At 40.0% G+C, this 21,866-nt stretch overlaps 1 protein-coding gene across 1 annotated transcript in view; it reads right to left on the bottom strand.

The window, feature by feature from the left end:
* The window catches only part of LOC134220702 (zwei Ig domain protein zig-8-like), a 623,811-nt gene that overhangs the window by 270,149 nt on the left and 331,796 nt on the right, over positions 1 to 21,866 (bottom strand). The window lies entirely within an intron of this gene.

Here is a 21,866-nt window from a genome sequence, read left to right as displayed (position 1 = left end):
GCAATGTGATGAGTATTAAATAATACTAATGAATATTTAGAATTTTATGTATCCTATAACTTTGCGAGCAAAGACCTAAAATATTTAGAAGTTTGTTAAAAAGGTCTGTTGCTGTCCCCAAAAATAAATACTTGTTCCCTTGACTGTGAAGAATCGACCGTAATGAACATGATTAGATGGAACACGATAAATATCATGTTTTATACTTGTGGAGTTTTCTTTTGCAGATTACAAATCAATAATCCGGTAATATGGAATTCACGCATGGATGCTGTTTCATCATACTATTCCTGAAAATGAAATTACAGATTGAATAAAATGAAAAAAAATGTGAAAATATCCATCGAATTGTGTATGAATAATAATAATACTAATACAAAACTAAATAAATAATTAATAGTAATAGCATAGCAGAGCATGAATCCTTGCACAATCGAAGGTAGATTTGTAGAGATAAACATTGTGGATTCTGCCATAATCTACAATTAGGTAGACACGACTTCCTCCACACACCTATCCACGTCCTTACAATTATTTCAAGTATGTAAGTAAAAAAACAATATAAAAATATTGAAACAAAAAATATGAAAATATGGAGAACTAAATATATAAAAAAATGAGAATACGAAAATATGAAAACATGATGAAAAATATTTAAAAAAAAATGCATTCGCCATGACACGCCACTTCATCTCAAAGCTCCTATTTCCATCCCATCTAAAACAAAGCAATGGAAATGAATTTGGTTTGTTTATCATTTTTGTGATTTTTTCAGCAGTGAGCATGTTGACAAAAAGAAGCGACGAATTTGGTGCCGTATTTCTTTGTTTAGCGATGAGATTGATATATGTACAGTGAGATGGAGATCGGAACAGTTCCCCTATATGAAAAATAAAAATAAAAAATAAAAAATTGAAAATATGAGAGTATGAAAATATGCAAATAAGCAAATATAAAAATAAGAAAATATATCTATGACGATAAGTATGTGTTGCTCCTCGTATTTTTTTTCGATTAGGAGTGTATTTGAAAGCTGCAAATTTCAAATAATGTTAAAAAGGGTATTGCTCAAGTGTATATTTCTGTGAAAGTTATTCCATTGGAAGTATAAAACATTTTTTTATAAGATGGTGGATGGTGAATAATACAAAAGTAATAAATATAATAAGCGTAATTGGGCAACCTTTTAATATGCTGACTACGGAATGGAGGATCTAAGTTTTTAATAAAATATATTTCTCTGATGAGAAACAAACGGACTCATTTTCCATAAAAGGCGCTTTTCACGCACGTCAACGAAAGAATCAAACAGCCACAAACATTTAAATGAAATATTGTTGTTAGAAAAACAGCCATTAGCACGAAACAGTGCACAATTTCACAGCATAATACGAATATTTAATTTATTTATATTAACCAGAAAACACTGTAAAATTAATGGATTGTGTATGACACCAACTATCGAAATATTCAAAATTCGCTACATTTATGATAAAAAAATAAGTTCATGATATATAATTTTGTAAAAATACCCGCTATTTGAATCAATTGAACTATATGGAATAGTGAATGTTGAATATAAGGAATCCGTAAAAGAATAATCAAAACTCTCGAATATAAAAAAGGTAAAGTTTTCAAATAATATTAAGAAAAGAAAATAGAGGACTTAATAAATGCATATTACTTTGGTATACTAAGTTCGTCTTACTTTTGACAGACGACAGTTAGCTTTCGTTCGGCTTATCGTAGTATGGAGTACAGAGTCCCGCAAACAGGGACGTTTGTTTTTTGTTTGAAAATTAATTTATAGGAAATTGTTTAAGTGCAATAATACATGTACGGGCTCTTAAGACTGGTCATTTCTTGTTCAATTCTATCAAATCACCGAAACAACAATGTAAAAACCAGTAGTTAGGGAATGAAGATACGATTAGTGTAGCATGAAACGAACTCACCCATTATCGTTATGAAAAACAGCTTTTATCGTCAGCTAAGTATAGGCATATTCTAGCTTCGATAGTTGATCCAAGCCGTAGGTTCTTGATAGTACTGGAAAGCAGCCGAACAATTTTATTCCATGTTACGTTTCACCATATTGTCATCACCGAGGTCATCACATTTGTATTTAAACCTTAACTGATTAAACTGAACATCACAAGTGATCACTTCAAATCTGATCTTTACCGATTTCACCGTTCAGTCTTGGAAAACAACAAAGGGTCGAAACCGTGTCACCACCAGCCGAATTGAAAAAATCGTTTAGAAACAAATTTTGAGACGAAATGTCAAACAGGTCCATTTTTGCTCAAGGCACACTGCGACTGGCATCTCCTCTTCACGATACATACATAAAATACTCAAATACTCGACGTTATTCGTTGAAATTAACATTTTAAAGTGTGACTGAATTCGCCCTATAGTAGACCCCCTGGGGGTCCATAATAAGAAATTGCTTCCCTATAGTCGACACTTCATTTGATTTTTATGTTCCGTTTCGGGACGTTCTTCTTCCCTATTATGGACTCCCCAAATATTCCTATATTGAACACTCTCGTGTTTATTTTTTATAGAATTGTAAAAAATCATCTAATTATAGTTTTCATAGCATTTCTAATCCATGTAATCAAATCATAGGACTGTAATGTAGGTTCCCCCGATGGAATTTCATAGCAAAATGTTTACATTGTGCTGCAATAATGCAAAAATGGCTGTTGGGTCTACTATTCGGCACATTACCTCAACTGTACCTACGAATCGAAGAATTGAAAGGCTATGGGATCTATTCGCTTGTTGTGAGATAAATACAGCAGAAAAGACTTTAGTTGTGGTAGAAGTAAAAAAAAAAGTAAAAAAAGAGAGAACAGCTCTTTCGATACGAAAACTGATTTTAAGATTTTAGTGGAATGTATTTACTTGTCACAAGAGGAGCCTGCACTACTCCATCCAACTTAGCCAACTCCACCACCCCCGCTGCACCCTCGACAGACACGCACCCCGACCCCAACAGCAAGGCCACCTCCAGCGTCCCGCACTCGACTCGACTCGCACAAGATCGTTCTATGACCCTTTCGATCCCACCACCCTCTTTAAAATAGAGTCTACAAAAGAAAAACAACATGAAGGGTGTCTTCTAAATGAGTTTGTGGCCACTAAAGGCCTTTCGGGAACTTGTTCTAGGATGACTGTTGCGGTTGATATCCTTCAACTTTATTGATAACATATTTCCGAGTTTTGATACCCATATTGCCAGGGTTTATTCTAAATGAGTTTTTGGCCACTACGGGCCCTCCGGGAACCTGTTCCAGGATGACCGTTCCGGTTCAAATCCATCCTATGGTCTCAACTACATGGAAAACATGTTTCAGGAACAATTCCAAGAATTTTGATACCCATATTGCCAGGGTTTATTCTAAATGAGTTTTTGGCCATTACGGGCCCTCCGGGAACCTGTTCCAGAATGACCGTTCCGGTTCATATCCATCCTATGGTGTCAACTATATGAATAACATGTTTCCGAAACAATTTCAAGAATTTTGATACCCATATTGCCAGGGTTCCTTCAGAATGAATTTGCGGCCACTATAGGGCCCACGGGAACCTATTCCGGGATGTCCGTTCCGAGTCCATATGATCACGTGGTCCTAATACATTGGGAAGTCATAATCCTCGAGTTTTCTGCGAAACTGGTAACTCAGGATACAAGAAATCATCATTTGGATTCTATAAGATCAACTTCTCCATTTTTGAGACATGGTCTAGCAAATCCGGAACTCCGGTAACCAGGTAATCCGGATCGGTCCTATGTGACGTGGTTCGGATAGAGGATGAATTTCTTAATCCATAGCAAACGAAATCGTCCAAATCGGTTGAAAACTAACGAAGTTATGGTCATACCAAAACGTGGGTACCCGGGTACCCTGTCGGTACGTTACGGGGTAAAAATATTCAGAAGCCCCTCCCAAAGCCCCCCCTTACTGGATTTTCATTTTCATACCACCCAAACCTTAATTTTGCCGAGTTTGAAGATGTCACGGAGTTTCAATTTCCTGCGATATTTAGAACCCTAAAAAAATTTCACTTGAAAACGAAAAAGGTACCCGGGTACCCTGTCGGTAACAAAAGGGTTAAGGAAGGAACTCTGCTCTCTTTGCTAATTGTAATCATTTAAAGAAGAAATTACCCCCAGTTTTCGCCTTTATACCAGGAAGATTCAATTATTTTATGATTTGATGTATTTTATATTATTTACTCCTCTCCACTACGTTATATAATCAGAAAATAGGGGAACTGTTCCGATCTCCATCTCACTGAACATATATTCATCTCATCGCGAAACAAAGAAATACGGAACCTATTTCGTCTTTTTGTCAACATGCGTGCTCACTGCTGAAAAAAATCACAAAAGTAAGAAACAAATCAAATTGCTTTCCATTACTTTGTTTTCGAAAGGATGAAGATAGGAACCATGAATTCCTGGAGCAGTTCCCCAAAGTTAAACAATCCTGACTGAATTCTGCCAAATGGCTTCCGTGGAATGTCTTTAATAAAAATGGTACATTCCACAAGATGTCACACTGCGAAGAAGAATCCGTGGAAAGATTTTTCGACTAAATTCAATTCATCCGAGGATTAGTATGGAGAGAATTAAGATAAATGTTAAAAACATTCATCATGTGTATATACATATTTTTATATTACTCTCTAGCATCATAAAAGAATGACCTTGATAGGGAGACATATTACGTTGAATAAAGCATTTTTTGGGCCAAACTACAGTCCTACATGAATGAGATATGAGTTAAAATTATGAAATTATGATAGACACAATCAACTTGATAGAATGTGAGTGAATTTGATTTCCTCGCTATGAACCACTGTGCAAGGAAAGGGAGGTTTAATTAAATGATAACGGATGAGCCTTCATTCGCACTATCTCGGATGTTGTGCACTTGTGCTGAGAAAACAATTTACTCCTGTTGGAATTTATCTCATTTGAGATTGTTGATAAGCAATGTTTCATCAAACGCCGCAGTCCGTAACACTCTCCCCCCTGTTACCTGTTCCGACTAATGAATTCTTCTGCCGAAATCATGTCCTCTCCAATGACACAATCAATCAAATTCCTTTTCATCAAAGTCGTTGGGTGAAATCTTACTCCAGTGCCGAACCGAAGGTAACTTTTTTCATTAGCTTTTAATTAGAAGTAGATTGACAGGAGAAAGTGCCAGGACTTTTGCGTCTTCAACAAGCCAGCTTTTACCCTCAATGGCCGGGACGAGCAAACGAATTAACTGGGTTGAGTGCCGGGCAAATCTTCGTTAGCTATCAACACTGGTATAAGAAGCCACCCCGAAGAAAGCGAAATGATGGTAGCTTTACTCTGGCTATGAAGGAGCTCTCCGGTTGAATAGCCTCCGACACAGCACCTTTAGGTAAAGCGATTAATTGAAGGACTTGCCTTGTTTATTATCGACAGTCTTCGGGCGCAGAGCAAAGACGTATCCAGGGTGATTTTACGCACTTTGTGTAATAATCGATTTCCATTTCGCATAAGCAATGCAATCAAATGAGTCTTCGTATGAAGTGGCTTTGCATAGGTTTTAAATTTCATTTATTAGTTTTAAAAGAAAATTATCTCAAGAACGAACGAGAAATAGTATCCAAATATCATCACATTGCTGCTAGCTCATAAAGATAAAAATAAAAAGCCCCTTGTGCTACGAACATCTGATGAAAACGAAAACGTGACCGTTGTGCCATTAACTGTAGCATTAAATCGGAAACATTTTATCGTAACTTTGTCCTTTTGCTCAAGACCACCAGCTTATTCTATGATAGAGAGTGGAGAGATGAAAATAGGCTCAAGGATTGAGTTACATTGAGCCAGTGCTGATAAATAACGGACACAAACTTTCCATATCTGGCTAGAAAAGATAGACAGGTTTATCTTCGCTATCGGTTAGTTGACTTTTCTACTTGCCACAAACATAAAGCAGGTGTTCAAGGGTGAACATGTAGGAGTTAAATCATTCCCAAAGTTGAATATGGTAAACTAGCATTCAATGAAAATTTCTCAAAATATTGGGTAGGTTGAATATTTTCCTGTGAATTTATTTTTAACCGCGAATAAATGTGATTCAAAACACTGAGACTTGCTCACAAAATAATAGCTTAATTTTCTTCAAGTGTTGAATTGTGTTTTTCTACACCCACAAATAACGGATGAGCGCTTCAGATAAATGCATCGACACAAACAAGAGTTTTGCAGAATGTTATCAATCAAATGAATAACAATTTCACATTTTTATAAGTTTAATTGATTTTTGCGTTTACTTGTATTAACATTAATTTAAAACTTTAAAATATACATATTGCTAACGTTTTTTAAACAGTTATATAGCTAAAAAGTCAAAATAGTCTCAAACGATCATGTAATTAGATGAGATTTTGAGCAATTGTACAAATATAGAAGCGAAATTATTTATAGCACTGTGTTTCAATTTGTTTAAATTGCGGAATTTAAACTTGTTTGCGAAAGCTTCAAACCATTAGAACACGGAATTTGAACTTCTCATTCAAATTATCACCAAAAGGAATGTTCCCAAGTTTCATATGTCACAAGAACATATTCTATACAAAGTAAAACATGGAGTCCACCACAGGTCAGCTCACAATACGAAAAAAAGAAACGCGATAGATATATTCCCACGCCATCGTCAACGGAAAAAATCTGCCGCCACTGGTGTTCAGCTGACTAGCAAGGGAATTGTGTTAATCCGAATGAAGAAGGTTCTTTTTTCCTGATGAACAACTTCTACCAATTTGCTATGTAGCAAGTTCGCACGTAATGAAGGAAATCGTGATTCAAGGAAATGGACGAAGATTGGTTGTTCTTTACCGCATCTAATTTGCGGGAGATAACCATCAGCCGGTGGATTAGATGCGCTAGCCGGTGGAAGAATCATGGACAGGTTAAGCAATAATTAGCTTCCTTTTCCAGATAGCTCATATTAAGTGAATTGCTTTCAAGGATTAGGACTACCCATTGAAATGATTCCCTAATTTGGCCATACAATCATAATAATGTTAATGGTGTTGTAAATCCTGAACGATTGATAAAACTGTGTGTATATTTTTTGAAAGTCAAGCAGAAGGTTATACGTGGGTTGAGAAAATTATCGCTGTTGATTGGATATATTTAGTGTCCAGTTCAAACACTATACACTAGATGGGGTCCAATTAGCCTTGCGAGTAATGGCGCAGGATTGACAATCGCTCAAGGATGTTTTCGTGTGGAAAACCTTCTCGAAATCCTAGCGACCTTCTCGAAATAGCGTATCTATTGTGTTTGCCAACACAAAACATATTTGATTGATGTCAATTATCGCATCATTTCACTCCACTTTGTCAGTTCACACCGATCCAATCGATTCCTTTTTTGCATAAGTTCCATTATGGAATTAATTGGTGGGGTAAGTGTTTGAGGAGTTTATAGCATTATAAAGATAGGATCACCGTCTTCGACCAGAAGTCGCATAGACTGAATACTTAACACCTAGAATCAGACAACGGTTAGTACATTTACACAACACCCAGTGGACCAGTGAAGAATTTTTTGCTCAAGAAAAGGTTTTTTCTTACTGGAATAGGAATCGAATTCGAACTCTACGGCGCGCAAATTATATTATATTATATTCTTTCACATAAAAAGAAACATGTTTTCGACCTTTCAGTAGCACATAGTCCTTAGCAAGTATGTACAATTTGACGGTAATGGAAAAACAATTTATACCAATGCTTTCCCCAAATATGGCAAAATAAACAGAAAGAGGATAAAAACTTCTAAATAACAACCCAGTCTGGGTCATAACCGTGACAATCAATTTTCGATTTCTCCCCCATCGATATCAACGTAAATAGAGGATGCTTTGCAGAGGGATCTTCTGAAGGATATTCCGCAACGTAATTTACGCGAAGTAGGAGCACGAAATGCTAGCAGAAAAACACTGTGCCGTATTTTACCGTCGATTTTAGCATTGCCTCCCCAAATCGCCTATGGAGTAATTTTACAGCAAATTATACCTTCACGCTACAATTTGCCAACCTCTGGTTATACACGCAATCATAACACAATAACACAAACATCCCCCTCCTCAGCGCCCAATTGCCACAATTTATTCCGAATGTAGCTCCGAAGTGTTTCCGTGAAATTGCAAACGATTCCATTAGTCGAGGCGCAACATACCTTCCCACATTTCAGTGTTTGGATTGGCGATGGGAGTGCTTCCCATGAACTAGGTTTTCCTCTGGACCTTCCCGTCGGAATGTTGATTGCGAACGTTGTGAGCGGGGTAACAGGGTTTACCAGAATTACCATAATTTCAGAAAACTTATCTACGGTTCGGCTGTAGTGGAGTACAACAAACTATCCGGTACCTCCTTCGTTGTTTCGTCTAACTAGTTGTCAACTGAGATTAGCACTGACGGTGTGCGGTGCTTAATTTAGATAGCCCCTCCCATGACTAATGAACCTTTCGAAAATTTACCAATCCCTTTCGTCGCTTATCAGCTTAAAGATAAATCGAATTCCATTTACCCGTTCCAGCTAAATGAATGCTGGAGTCGTTCGACACGGTTGCCAACAAACCGTGGCCATTGCCAATTTCCTTCGAATTACCTGAAACGGAAACAAGAGAAGAAGGAAATCATGAAAAATTGATCGGTGCATCGTTGTTTTCTCTCATTCATAGTGTCAGTGCCGGTACACACAATGGGTTGCATTTTAGAATATGTTGATAAAAACCACTAAGTTTATACAGAAAGAGTAATGAGTAGGTCGATGGCAGAAATATTAATGTCTAATTCTTTCATGAGATCAAAAACCAATATAGAAGCGAAATTGTTTTGCTATTTAATTTAAAAGACAATAATCACCGTTTTCGACCAGGGGAAGAGGTGCATTGTTCCCTAAGAGCTGACGGCTAAAAGGCGTTTTGTCTCATGAGTTTTCCGACAACGAAATATCACCATTTTTTCTAATTTTAATATGGCATCAGCTAGCTATATTGTTTAACTGTTGTATGAGATAGAAACACCCATGAAAATCGTTATAGCTAAGGCATAAAGCAGTCTATGCTAAGTTAGGGCAAATTGCCCCTCCTTCCCCTATAGGTCTCACAGATTGAATACTAGCATTAGGCAACGGACAGGAATTTACACAACACCACTTTACGAGAAATTTTTTACTCACTAAGGCACTAAGGCTCACAATTTGTATCAAAAATCAGTTTTATTTGCATTCAACGAAATCCATAAAATAATGTTTGATTACAAAATAAATTACGCCCAAATCGCAAATCGGTCCCAAAATATCCAAACTGATGATTTATTTACAATTAGCAGAAAATACCCAGCTCTGTGTCACATACTGAACAGTTTGCAGCACCGCACTCTAAATCAATTTCCGTGCGATTGTTTTGATTTACTCAAGAGCTGACTCAAAATTGAATTTTAATCATTTTTCACATTTTCCCGTTAAATTTAGCCTCTTTTTGTATACATGTACAAACATTTCGGACCCCAAAACAAATCGATTAGGGAAAAAATCTTGCAAATCAGTCAACCCGTTCGTGAGATAAATCGTAAGGAAGGAAATCTCAACTTATTTTTATGTAAACAGATTAAAAAATGTTTCGATTCTGTTTCCACATTAATTTAATAAACGTTTAAAACACTTAATGGAATGAACCTATATCTATCATACGTAGAACTTTCATCTTACATGAATCGCGATGTGTGTCCATCTTTTTTATTACCAAGATTTTTATTTAGTTCGTTTATTTGGTAGGCCATAGCGTGTATATAACACTTTACGGCGCTACGGCTTTTTTTGTTATATACAATCTATATCATTTTATAAAAAAAAATATGTTGCTCTTCTTTAGTGGAATGTTTTCATAAGACGAGTTCAGTACAATTCCATTCAATTGCACCACCTCTAATACTTGAACAATCGCAGCTTATGCTATTTATATTACGCTATGTACCTAATTGAATTGCCCTACCTACACTAACTAATTATCTTATTGCTTAGATAGAAACTTGAATAGCCAAGAGCTGCCGTTTCCTTTATCTTTATTCAATGTACCTGTCGGTAGATTTCCAAGCTCTTAGCCACATCAAGTTTCCACGGTGAAGAAACTTTCTTAAAATTCTAATATTTGATGTCGTAATTGGGAGATTTTCCTTATACATATACATGTTCTGCTACCTTAGATCTAAATTCGTAATGCAATCCCTTATCATGTTTCCTTTTCGTCTTGCTTACTTCCGCCATATGCTCCTTGAACCTTACATCTGATGATCTTTTTGTTTGGCTTCTCCTGGAGAATACTAGATCGATACCGAATTTCCTTAGTCGAAGGCGTAGTTGATTGATGATATGTTGATCATATGAGCATGAGCATGAGCATGATTGACCGCCCACGGTTGCTCCTCCGTTATTGCCAGGTCAGCTGTAATTACACAGAGAACCAACAGATGATGTTTGTGACTAACATCATCCTCAATGTGTAAAAACTGGTGACCCAAAGTCAAGCAATACCAGCGCCGGCCGTGTCCGAATGCAGGTCAATTGGGGAATAGGTAGGAAATTGTTGACGTGATACTCGCTTTGATGGAGGCCGACGAGTCATCTGCACTTCCACGAGAAATCACTGGGATGTTGGATATATGGGATGGGAAGTGTAGCAGGGTTCGTTTTGGTAAACGGTTTGCCGTGTGTAGCGTGTAGTTTGATGAAGTTACCACTAAAACACAATCGAACGCGCACTAATTAATTGACTTATCGACCGCACTTAGCAGAACAAAATATTTTGATGATCGCGCGATCGCTTTGCGTACTAATAGAAACACGATAGAACACGCACTAATTTTTATTTGTTAATTAATTTTATTACCCGAACAACGCAAAGCCTAATATCTCTATGATCGCGCGATCGTTCTGCTCATTAAAGGAAACACGATCGAACGCGAACTAATATTTCATAAGACGGCAGTACACTTTATGTTCAGAACGATTAGCTTACCGTATATTTGACATATCATGTTCTACTCTGTTTCTCACAAAACAATTTGATATATAGGTGTAATAGAAAAAAATGTTTAAATAATCTTAATAAAGAAGGTTAAATACGAGTTGTGATTGGGAACAATAAAAGAGAATGTTTTCCATGCAGTGATACATTTGTTATGGATTACCAAGAGTGTGGATTAACGAGTACATGATAAAAAGAAAACAAATTAACCAAGCGGACAGCACAAAAGAAATCTTAACTTTTAAAAAGGACAATCAACACCCTCCTCACAAATTAATTTGAGTACTGCAAAAAATGCTAAGCGAGTTAGGCGAGAAAAGTACAGTTTACTCGTTACCCGTTAGAGAAACTATTGAATAGTTGCTGGTTTTATTTTACATAGGGATGAATAGAAATTTCAACGAACTAACTAAGTGGAGGCACCGCAATATCAGAATTCTGAAACACCAACTGGATTGTTTTTGTTTTTTTTGTTTCAATAAATGTCAATACAAGGATTTATTACAGTGACTATAATAACAGTGTCGTCAAGTGTCAGAATTGGAACAGAATCGTCTGTCAGTTCCATACAAATGCGCGTTCCAAACGAGCAGGAGACCTGTCAAACGTGGCACATGACGTTACTCTTCTTGTAGGACTCTAGGATTTATAAATATATCAATATATTGAATGCAATTTATATACTAAGCATTTTTAAATTTTACTGGCGTTTCACTAAAAAAGTTAACGAAAACGATAGAACAAATCGTAATCAGGAGTTTAAAAACCTACAAATATTCAACATGACTTTGGTGTTGGGTGACCATATCCCTATACATAGGGAAGGAGGGCGTAATTTCGCAAACGGGGTGGAATGGCCAATGCCTTTTTCAAGATGAAAATGCAATCGCTTGTTAAATTATTAGCTCCACCCAGTTGCCTGTTCGTATGATGAAGCAATGTAAGCTGTTTTCCAAATTAATTTCAAGTTTTTATCACAAAAAAACCCGGATTAATCCACCTAGCGTTGGTGGTGCCTTTCTCGCATTTAGTTAAGACACCAACCTTATGCGGGGTTTAAATGGTCCGATGTACCATTTTCTTCATAACTTTTAAACGCAATGACCGATCGTTATAAAATTCAATAGTGATCAACAAGGCTTTGTCCCCTGCCGAATGAAACCTGTTGCGAGAAAATCGGTTAAGGTTTACTATACGAAAAGTTGTCTAATGTTTTTTATAGCTTTTGTGCACACACATACACACACACATACACACACATACACACATACATACACACGGACAGACAGACATGTGCTCAGGGGCAGCAGGGACTTTGTCCAAGGGCTTGACGACCCCTCCCCATGGCCACTGCGAGTTAGACCGGGACCATCGTCCCTAACCCCTAATCCCAAGGCGTCAAGCGACCCGTGCCGAGGGGATGCATGGCCAGGGGGGTGAAATAATGAGCTAGGCCTTTAACGGAGCCTTTGGGGTACCTGGGCACCCTCCACAGTAATTGTCCCTTACCGCGTCATGCTGGGCTCTGGCGTGGTGGACCTCTTTTTCCCGAGCAACTCGTGGGACCAAACCAAGTCAATTCTTCAATTAGTGGTAGTAGTGTAGGCGACAACCCCTTCGCAAGAGGTGGGTTGTTCAGGTCTCCGCCTAGGAGGCCAGAGGCAATAGTCGGCAGCTCAGTGCGCAGCGCCAGCGTGGGTCACTCAACTTTCCTCTCGGCTATAAAAACGCCGGTAGGGGTTATTGACGGCCCATGGCTTGTGGAGGCGATGAACCGCAAACGCGATGGGCTTTCGGCCTTCGAGGTGGCGACGGAACAGCTGGACGCCATCATCGACTTTGCGTCATCGAAGCATAATATCAGCAAGGACCTCAAGAGGAGCTTGCAGAAACTTCGAAAGTCGATGCTGGACGCCAAGCTGGAGAGGGCGGTCGGGACGACCAAGTGTAAACCCGTGAAATCGGTGGAGTCGAGGTCTACCCAGACTGAAGCCCAAGGATTCGCGGACTCGGGCAAGGTCGAATCGACCGAAGGCGTGCCAGCGAAGACGGTGGTGCCAAAGTCTACCCAGACTGAGGCTCAAGTATTTGCGGGTACGTCAGGGGTGACTGCTCCAACGGAGCAGACACAAAACGGGGAGACAGTCTCCAGGGATGAGCTCCCTGGATGCCGCTCCAAAACGCGGAGGGTTACTACCCCGAACAAGGGTAGTGGGGCTGGGAAGCTGAACCCCGGTCAGGTACCTCCAAAACCGGGGGAGGAAGGACCTGGAAAGGTCCGTCCACTCAGGAAAGACGGTGATAAGGGGTTACGGCAGGCTGAAAGTTCTCAGCCGCACCAGACCAGGGAAATAGAGGGGGGTGACGCCTCCTGGACCCTGGTCAAGAACAAGAGGAAACCGAAGACGTCAAGGGCCGAAAAGAAGGCCCAGGCGAATGAGGGTAGCAAGAAGTCTAGGGTAGGCGCCAATCGCTCCAGGGGCGATGCCCTAGTCATCACGGCGGACGAGGCTAAGTACTCGGATGTTTTGAAGGCTTTGAAGGTTTTGAAGCTCGGTGAACTCGGCGCCGACGTACGTCGAATAAGATGTACCCGGATGGGCGAGATGATACTCGTGCTGAAGCGGGGCGTCTCGCAAAAGGGCGCCGCCTACAAGAAGTTGGCGGAGGAGGTCCTAGGCGAGACGGTCAAGGTAAGGGCACTCACGACGGAGGTGAATCTAAGGGTTAAAGACCTGGACGAGATCACTGAAGTCGAAGAGCTCGTCACGGCACTGCGGCGACAGTGTGAAGTGGAGACGACCACCGCAGCCGTTCGGCTACGGAAAGGTCCGGCAGGGACGCAGGTAGCATTGGTTCGGCTATCTGCAGCGGACGCCTCCTAGGTAGTCAAGTTAGGGAGCGTCAAGGTGGGATGGTCGGTATGCCCTGTGCGCATATACGAGCAACCCGAAGTTTGCTTCAAGTGCCTGGAACCGGGGCACAAGCAATGGGACTGCAAAGGCCCTGACAGAAGCAATCTCTGCCGACGCTGCGGATTGGAGGGACATAAGGCACAATGCTGCACGAACCCTCCCAATTGTTTGATTTGTTCCAGCAAAGCTGTGAACAGCAAGCACCACATGGGGGGTTCGATGTGCCCGGCGTTTAAGCGTGCTGCAAAATCAAAGTGCAGGTAACGCAGCTGGCTTGCTCGGCCTCGCCCGAGTGTTTGGTGTGCGCAGTTTTAGAGGAAACGGCGGAACACGTGTTGTTCGTGTGCTCACGTTTTCGCGCAATGCGTGACCACATGCTTGCCACATGTGGTCTGGACACTACCCCGGACAACCTAGTTCGGAGGATGTGTAAAGATGAAGTTGGCTGGAACGCCGTTTTATCGGCTATCGCCCAAATCGTCTCGGAGCTACACAGAAGGTGGCGCGTGGACTCAAGGATGGCTAGTTCAGGCGCAAATAAGAGGTGGTCCAAGGGATCGGAGTCGGCTTCATGGGTCATACCGGTGGTCATGCTCTATGGTCGAATTCGATCCTTTTATCGAACAAGTGGCCGCGCGAAGAACAACATGGTATCGTCGCTTTCGCGGCGTCGGTCAACCGGGCGGGTTCCGAGCCCGAGGACGGAAAGGGGTCCTCGTCAAGGCTGGGGCAGGCGTAGGCACCGCGTCGGCAAGTCCCTCTGTGTGCTGGCGAATAGGCCCTATCGCAGAAAGGTCAATTTGGGGTGCACGCGGCATCATCATTCTTGATACCAGTCGTGCAGAGGGAAGCAGGCGCGAAGTCGACCCTGCCCACCTTCCGAGGACATAGGGCGTGGTAAGGCCACCTGGAAAGCCGGCAATGCGCTGGCACGATACCATGGTGTTCTTCTAAAAAAGCGAGTCACGATGTTCGATGCTGCAAGGACACGCAGCTAACCTCGAGGGTGCGTCATGCACTGGCCCCCCTTTGAAGCATTACTTTCTGGTTGTACCGAAGGGACGATGGGCTTGGCGGCAATGGAAACGGTTTAGTTGGTCGGGGATGCAGTCCTGCCTCCCTCATTGGAGGTGGCCCCTAACCCAGCACTTCCTGGTCAACCCAGGATGTCTGTTGAGCAGATTCCCCCTCTATTGTTTAGGAAGAAAAAAAAAAAACAGACATGTGCTCAGCTCATCGAGTTGAGTCGATTTGTATATAATACTATGGGTCTCAGAGGCTTCTATGAAAAGTTCGTTTGCGGAGTGAAATGATAGCCTTTCGGTACAACTTTATTGTACGAGAAAGGCAAAAAGTTAAATTATTAATAACGGAATAAATATGAGGAAAATTATATGAATTGGACCATCCTAAATAAGGATCAAGTTTATTTTGTCTTATTTTGCTTATTTCCGAAGTTAAGATAACTTTGTCTATTCATTATTTGCATACTAAAAGTATTTGATTTCCATATAAAATTTGGTGTAACACAACGTCAATTTCAACTAATCACTCGTTGGGGTAACATGAGCATCGATGAGAGGGGCGATATCGGCATGTTGAAATGAACAAATTTAAGTTTATTTACATTTCCAAAATTGAAAGAAAGGGTTTTGTGGTTGCTGCATTTTGATTTTTAAGTGCCTATGAAAGCGTGAGGTAGATTATTTCAAATCTAAAGTTTCTAAAGGGTTTCACCTTAAGTTTAATATGACTAAAAAAATATTGTTTGGTGTTACAATTGTGTAGGTCATCAGAAGCAGTGGTTTATCAACAGCAATTGAAAATTATTCTCTCAACAGCAGTGGTGAATAAACCCAAAATGTTATGCGCAACAGAATACTTATTTTTTTTTAGGAAATAACTTCATTACTGGAGAAAATAAAAAAAAAGTTTAGATTGAAAATTCACACTTGCTCGAATTGTCCCAACTCATATTATCCCCATCAGTTATTCTTAAGCAGGTTGAATTTCTAAAATGATCTCAAATGAACTAAAATTGATTATTTTTCAAAAGTAATACATTTGATATGAATGGTAATACTCCACACATTGGTTTTAATGAATCAACTATGAAAAATGTGTTCTTGTACCTGTGGCAAGTAATTTCCTTAGAGTGGTCAAATTGCTCCCCTTTCCCCTTACATGTTACAATCAGCACTCATTCATGTTTTGTAGTCGCGTTGACGCGTTAGGTGAAAAAGGAACAGACTTACCGAAGCAGTGAACACATCATCCCTGTATCGTTGACGAAGCTTCTAATTCTATTCCATTTCCCGCTTCCAAACTCCTACCTTCATATATACACCTTCAGAGAAGGAATTCCCTCTTCAGCAGGTGCAGCAATTTTTCCCTCGTCGAATATATTTTTATCCGAACGTTCAGTGGCATCGCGAAGATTTTTTGATTTGTTTGATTTTTGCGGATCAAAATTAGAGATTTCGGATGTTAGCATATTTTTTCATATGTATGACTTATCCGATCATAAGCGTGAGCTTGGGCCTATGCATTGCGAATGCCATCTGTATCAGCAGAACATTATCCGAATAAATTTAATTTCTTTTTTTGTGAGCACCAAAAAATGACGGATGAAAAAACTTTTGCTTCCACATCGCACCGCGACCTACTTCGATCTCGGTTGATGATATGTTGATCATATGGGACCGAAACTCTTTTCAGTGGCTCATCGATCGGTGTCAGCGTTGTTAGTCCGTTTCGGCGTAGGGTTCTTTCCTCCTTGTTGATGATTGCTCGTGTAGTCCTCTCCTGGTATCCGTTGAACTTCGCTGTTTCCAAAATGTGTTGTAGTTCCATCGTTTTTCCTTCTTCGCTCGGGGTTATCGTCTGCATCCTGTGGATCATGTGATGAAACGCTGCCATTTTATGCTGATACGAGTGGTTTGATGTAAATGGAATGACTCTCATGGTGTTAGCCGGCTTCCTGTAGATTTCGAGGCTCAATGTCGTACTTGCTTCCCTGATGACCAGTAGATCCAAGAAAGGTAGTTTACCTTCTTTTTCCTCCTCGAAGGTAAATTTGATGTCCTTATACACGTTGTTTATCGCTTCCAAAGTCCAGGGTAGATCATTGTGATTGATGATGCTGAAAATGTCTTCAACGTATCTCCACCATTTCTCGGGTAGTACTCCTTGTTCCTGCAGGCTGTTCTCCAAGTTCGTCATGAAAAGTTCGCACAAGAACGGTGATAGCGGATTTTTCAAACGTGCTCATTTTGTCTGTTTGTATTTAGTAGTTTCCTTGGAATGTGAAGTAGTTCACCGTCATGCAAAGCCTTGCCAGATTTAGGTACATCTTCACCTTTCCTCTCCATGTTGTTTCTGTCCTTTGTGTAAGCAGCCAATCCTCCAGAAGATTCAGAGCGTCTTACACTAGGACGCTTGGAAACAATACCGCTACGTCGAAAGATACCATTATGTCCTCTTCTTTAATGTGTCCTGATTCCAATAGCTTCTGGGCGAGCTCCTGGGTGTTGATGACTGACCTGCTGGAGAATGGTTTCGGCATACTTTGGAACTCCTTCACTAACGATTTGGCCAGATTTAGCGTAGGGGAACCCACTGATGAAACTATCTCTTGTATCTCCTTTCCTGGCTTATGGATCTTTGGTAATCCTTTCATCCTTGGTAACACTGAGTTTACTGTCTTCACTCGAGCTTCTCCGATGATTGCCTTACACTCCTTTACCCATTAGGAGGAAAAGTAAGGTAAATTACCTTTCTTGAATCTACAGGTCATCAGGGAAGCAAGTACGACATTGAGTCTCGAAATCTACAGGAAGCCGACGAACACCATGAGAGTCATCCCATATACATCAAACCACTCGTATCAACATTAGGGACGTTGTGGCGTGTCATCGTGCTCGAGGATTGGTTCGATTGCAGGAGCATTTTCTGAATGGCCAGAGTAACGTAGATAGTTCTATGGAACAGAGAGGCATAGACCGCATCACGGTCCCCCAAAACGCCTCGAATTTCTCTGAAGGGTTGTTTGACTCGGGCCACAAGGGTATCCAATAGTCGCTCTATGGAGACGTCATTATCCGAGCAAAATCAAACTACGTGACCGATGTCATCGTAACCGCACCCACATAAGTTACTATCGAAACGGTTTATTCTGTACAGATGTGCGTTTGGTGAAGAGTGATTGGACATAAGACTCGACATCACGCGAATGAAGCTTCGACTTAAGTCCCCACCTCTGAACCACGCTCGCTCAGAAACTATAGCAGTTATAGAAAATACCCACCGTCCAAGTTCGTTGTGCGTCCAATTCCTTTGATAACTTTGAAGAGTACTTTGACGGACTAATGGAAAAAACTCGTTGTTCGAGATTTGTCTATCATAAACCTCACCTTCCTGCCCACCTTTGAAAGCTAGTTTGCCTCATTGATTGAAACCAAATGAAGGTAATTTTGGATGATCTCTCGCCAGAACACGCACCCCGAGTAGTACAATTAGGGTGGTCGGTATTGGCCATTTTTGTCAAATACCGGTATTCGGTATTTGATGGAGTCAATACCGGTAATACCGGTAGAATACCGGTTTTTGTGAAAATTTCAGGTACCTAGTAGAAGAAAAACGTTTGTTTTGGACTTTTGGATGAATAACAATATTTGCTGACAAACTTCAAATGTTAAAATCGTTGCTTGTTGAGCTTGGCAATGCGAAACTTAAGTAGACATTACATACTGAGCGACTTATCTCCCAAACCGCATTGGATTTTGTCAGCAATGTTAACAACTACTGAGAATGCCCTCTCTCGGTTCAACCGAAGTAGGACGAATTGTGCCAAGACTGTCGAAAATCAGTGTCAAATACTTGCATACACGCACAGAAATGTATTGTAGAAACAACAATATTCTGGTTTGAATTCAACAATAATTATTGTTAACTCAGGGCTAATAATATTTCCCCTTTGAATCAATCCAGAATATTGTTGTTTCTACAATCATAGTTCTTCGTGATGTTTGTAGACCTATTGTTATTTCAATAATATTATTGTTGAAACGATCGTCACTGTATTATTGTTTCAATAATACATGTACGATTGATTTTACAATATTTTATTATAGAAATGATTAAAATGCATTCAATGGGATTTTTATTTTTCATAACTTTTCAATTAAACCAGCAAAAAAAGCGTTTTATTTTCATGTCATTTATTAATGCTTATATAATGTAGTAGCACATTTGAAATACAGTTAAATTTGATTTGCTAATGATGCTAACACTAGGTGATCGGTTACCGGGAACCAGGAAGACGAACTGTTCACATGTGCTTTGGTTTAGCGTCCTTCGAAACTTATGCATGCTTCCGAATCTCAGTCGTGTTGATTTTATAAATCCTGATGTAAAAATTGATGATCTATATCAGCAACGTTAAGTAAATACAAATTTTATGCTGACTTACCTTTATTTTGAGGAATAATTTGGCAACGATTCGAACTTTTTCCTCAATATAACTTTGACTAGCGGAGAAGACATTTCGGTGTATATTTTTTGAAGTACACTTAAAAAAAACACATGCTGATTCGTAAACAGTCAAATTCACAACAATACAAAATATTGTTGAAATAACAATAATATTGTAAATTCAATCTGAAAACACTGTAGTTTTAACAATCAAATATTTTGATTCAACAATACCTTGATTGTTGAAATCAACAATTCATATTTTTAGTTTAAACGTTCAAAAATATGCTGCGTGTATACATATATGCGATTACAGGCAGTTGAGCTGATAAAAGTAGGTGAAAATTATTCGAGTTTTTTAGACTGACAGCAAAATTTGAAATCCCGAAAATACCGGTATTTTCCGTCTCTAATACCGGTATTTTGGTACCCAAAATTGGCCAATAATACCGGTATTACCCGTTTCGGTACTACCGGTTAGACCACCCGAGTCCAAATGGACCCCAATGCACAATGTGTAACTTTTTTTCAAATGCATTAGAAAGGTTAATGTGAGAACCGTCAGTGAAATATTTGTTGTTGCAATTGACATGCTCACATTTTTCAGAAAAATGGAAGGGAATAGATATTTGACGAAGATGATCTAGTATTCGTTGAATAGCATGTTTAATGAACAGATCGTATTCAATCGAGGAACTGTCATTGGTGAAGCAAGCTTGAGGTGGATTAAAACACGGAAGACAAAGATCTGAAGCAATGTGGATGAGATAAACTCTCAGGAATCTTAATCGATGAATCAGTTCAAGAATTTTAGTGAAGTTTAAGACAAGTGTGTTGCTCGTTCCACATTGTGGGCTTCGTGGCCGTGCGGTTGGCGTTCTCAATCGTCTAGACGCATGTGCTGTGGAGTGTGGGGAGAAAACTTTTCGTAAAATCGAAAAATTCTCCACTGGGTGTTGTGTGAATGTCCTGTCCGTTGTCTAATGCTAGATGTTTAAGTGTTCAGTCTGTGCGACCTCTGGTCGAAGACGGTATTGCCGCGAATATAACCTTTTCACACAACATCTATTTATCGACTTAGAAGCCACATATGATACAATCGATCGGGACCAGCTATGACAGTTAATGCACAAAAACGGATTTCCGGATAAACTGATACGGTTGATACGGGTGATGTGGGTAATTTGAGTTTCAGGGGCATTCTCGAGTCCCTAAGAAACGCCAGGGTTGTAAATATTCGGCAGCACTGGATGAAGGTGATTTATTTATAATTTTTTTTATTTTCTTCCTTCCTTGAAATCGATCTCACATTCCCGAAGAGAGAGAGGAGTAAACAACAGAACTCTCATCACCCAGTGCGCCATGAATATGAAATTTACCACAGCAAAATGTATACATTCACTCAGAAAATGACAAAAATTCACCACGCGTTTAAATGGGCCACGCACATTTATGCGGTAACGCACGATCTGAGCAGTCTGTCATGTCAGAGTGCCTTGTGTTGAGTTGAATGCTAAATTGAATGGTTGGTGCTGGAATGATCAGTAAAATTATTTACCGAACAGTTCTGCTGTTGAAATTTCGGTAAAATTTTACTGAATTCGGCGATTTATTTTAAGTGTGTACAGTCGCACTCACGACAGCGGCGATGAGATCGAACCCAGTACGATTTTCACAAAGTCCGTCAAGTTATTTGTTTTCGCTGACGATACAGATATCATGGCACGTAACTTTGACAGGATGGAGGAAGCCTACATCAGGCTGAAAAGCGAAGCTAAATGGATTGGACTAGTCATCAACACGTCGAAGACGAAGTACATGATAGGAAGAGGCTTAAGAGAGGAGGTTGAAGAATTCGTGTACTTGGCCTCACTGGTGACCTCCAATAACGATACCAGGAGAGAAATTCGAAGACGCATCATGGCAGGAAATCGTACGTACTTTGGACTATGCAAAACGCTCCGATCGAATTGAGTTTACCGCCGTACTCAACTGACTATCTACAAAACGTTTATTAAACCGGTAGTTCTGTACGGACACGAGACCTGGACGATGCTCGTGGAAGATCAACGCGCACTTTTAAGCACTGCACAGGCCACTCCGGCCTCAGTCTGATAATAAATAAATAAACAACTCTAGTAGGCGGATTTATTGTCATCGTATCTAGTTGCATCCTCCCATGGTCCCAGCTGCAACGTCATCATTTATGTAAAGCATATGCGAATAACAAATATGTAACAACTCGTTTTGAAAAATTCTGTTCAGCATACCAACGCAAAAGTCGTGATGATATTAAAATACCGACATTGTGATAATTCAATCGTCTTCGTAATCTATATCTCTGTACTTGTTTATCTCGGAGCTAGGGTAACGGCTGTATTTT

The sequence above is a fragment of the Armigeres subalbatus genome, chromosome 3 (genome assembly GCF_024139115.2).
Source record: "Armigeres subalbatus isolate Guangzhou_Male chromosome 3, GZ_Asu_2, whole genome shotgun sequence".
In the NCBI taxonomy this organism is placed as follows: domain Eukaryota; kingdom Metazoa; phylum Arthropoda; class Insecta; order Diptera; family Culicidae; genus Armigeres; species Armigeres subalbatus.
This window is presented reverse-complemented; position numbering and strand designations above follow the sequence as displayed.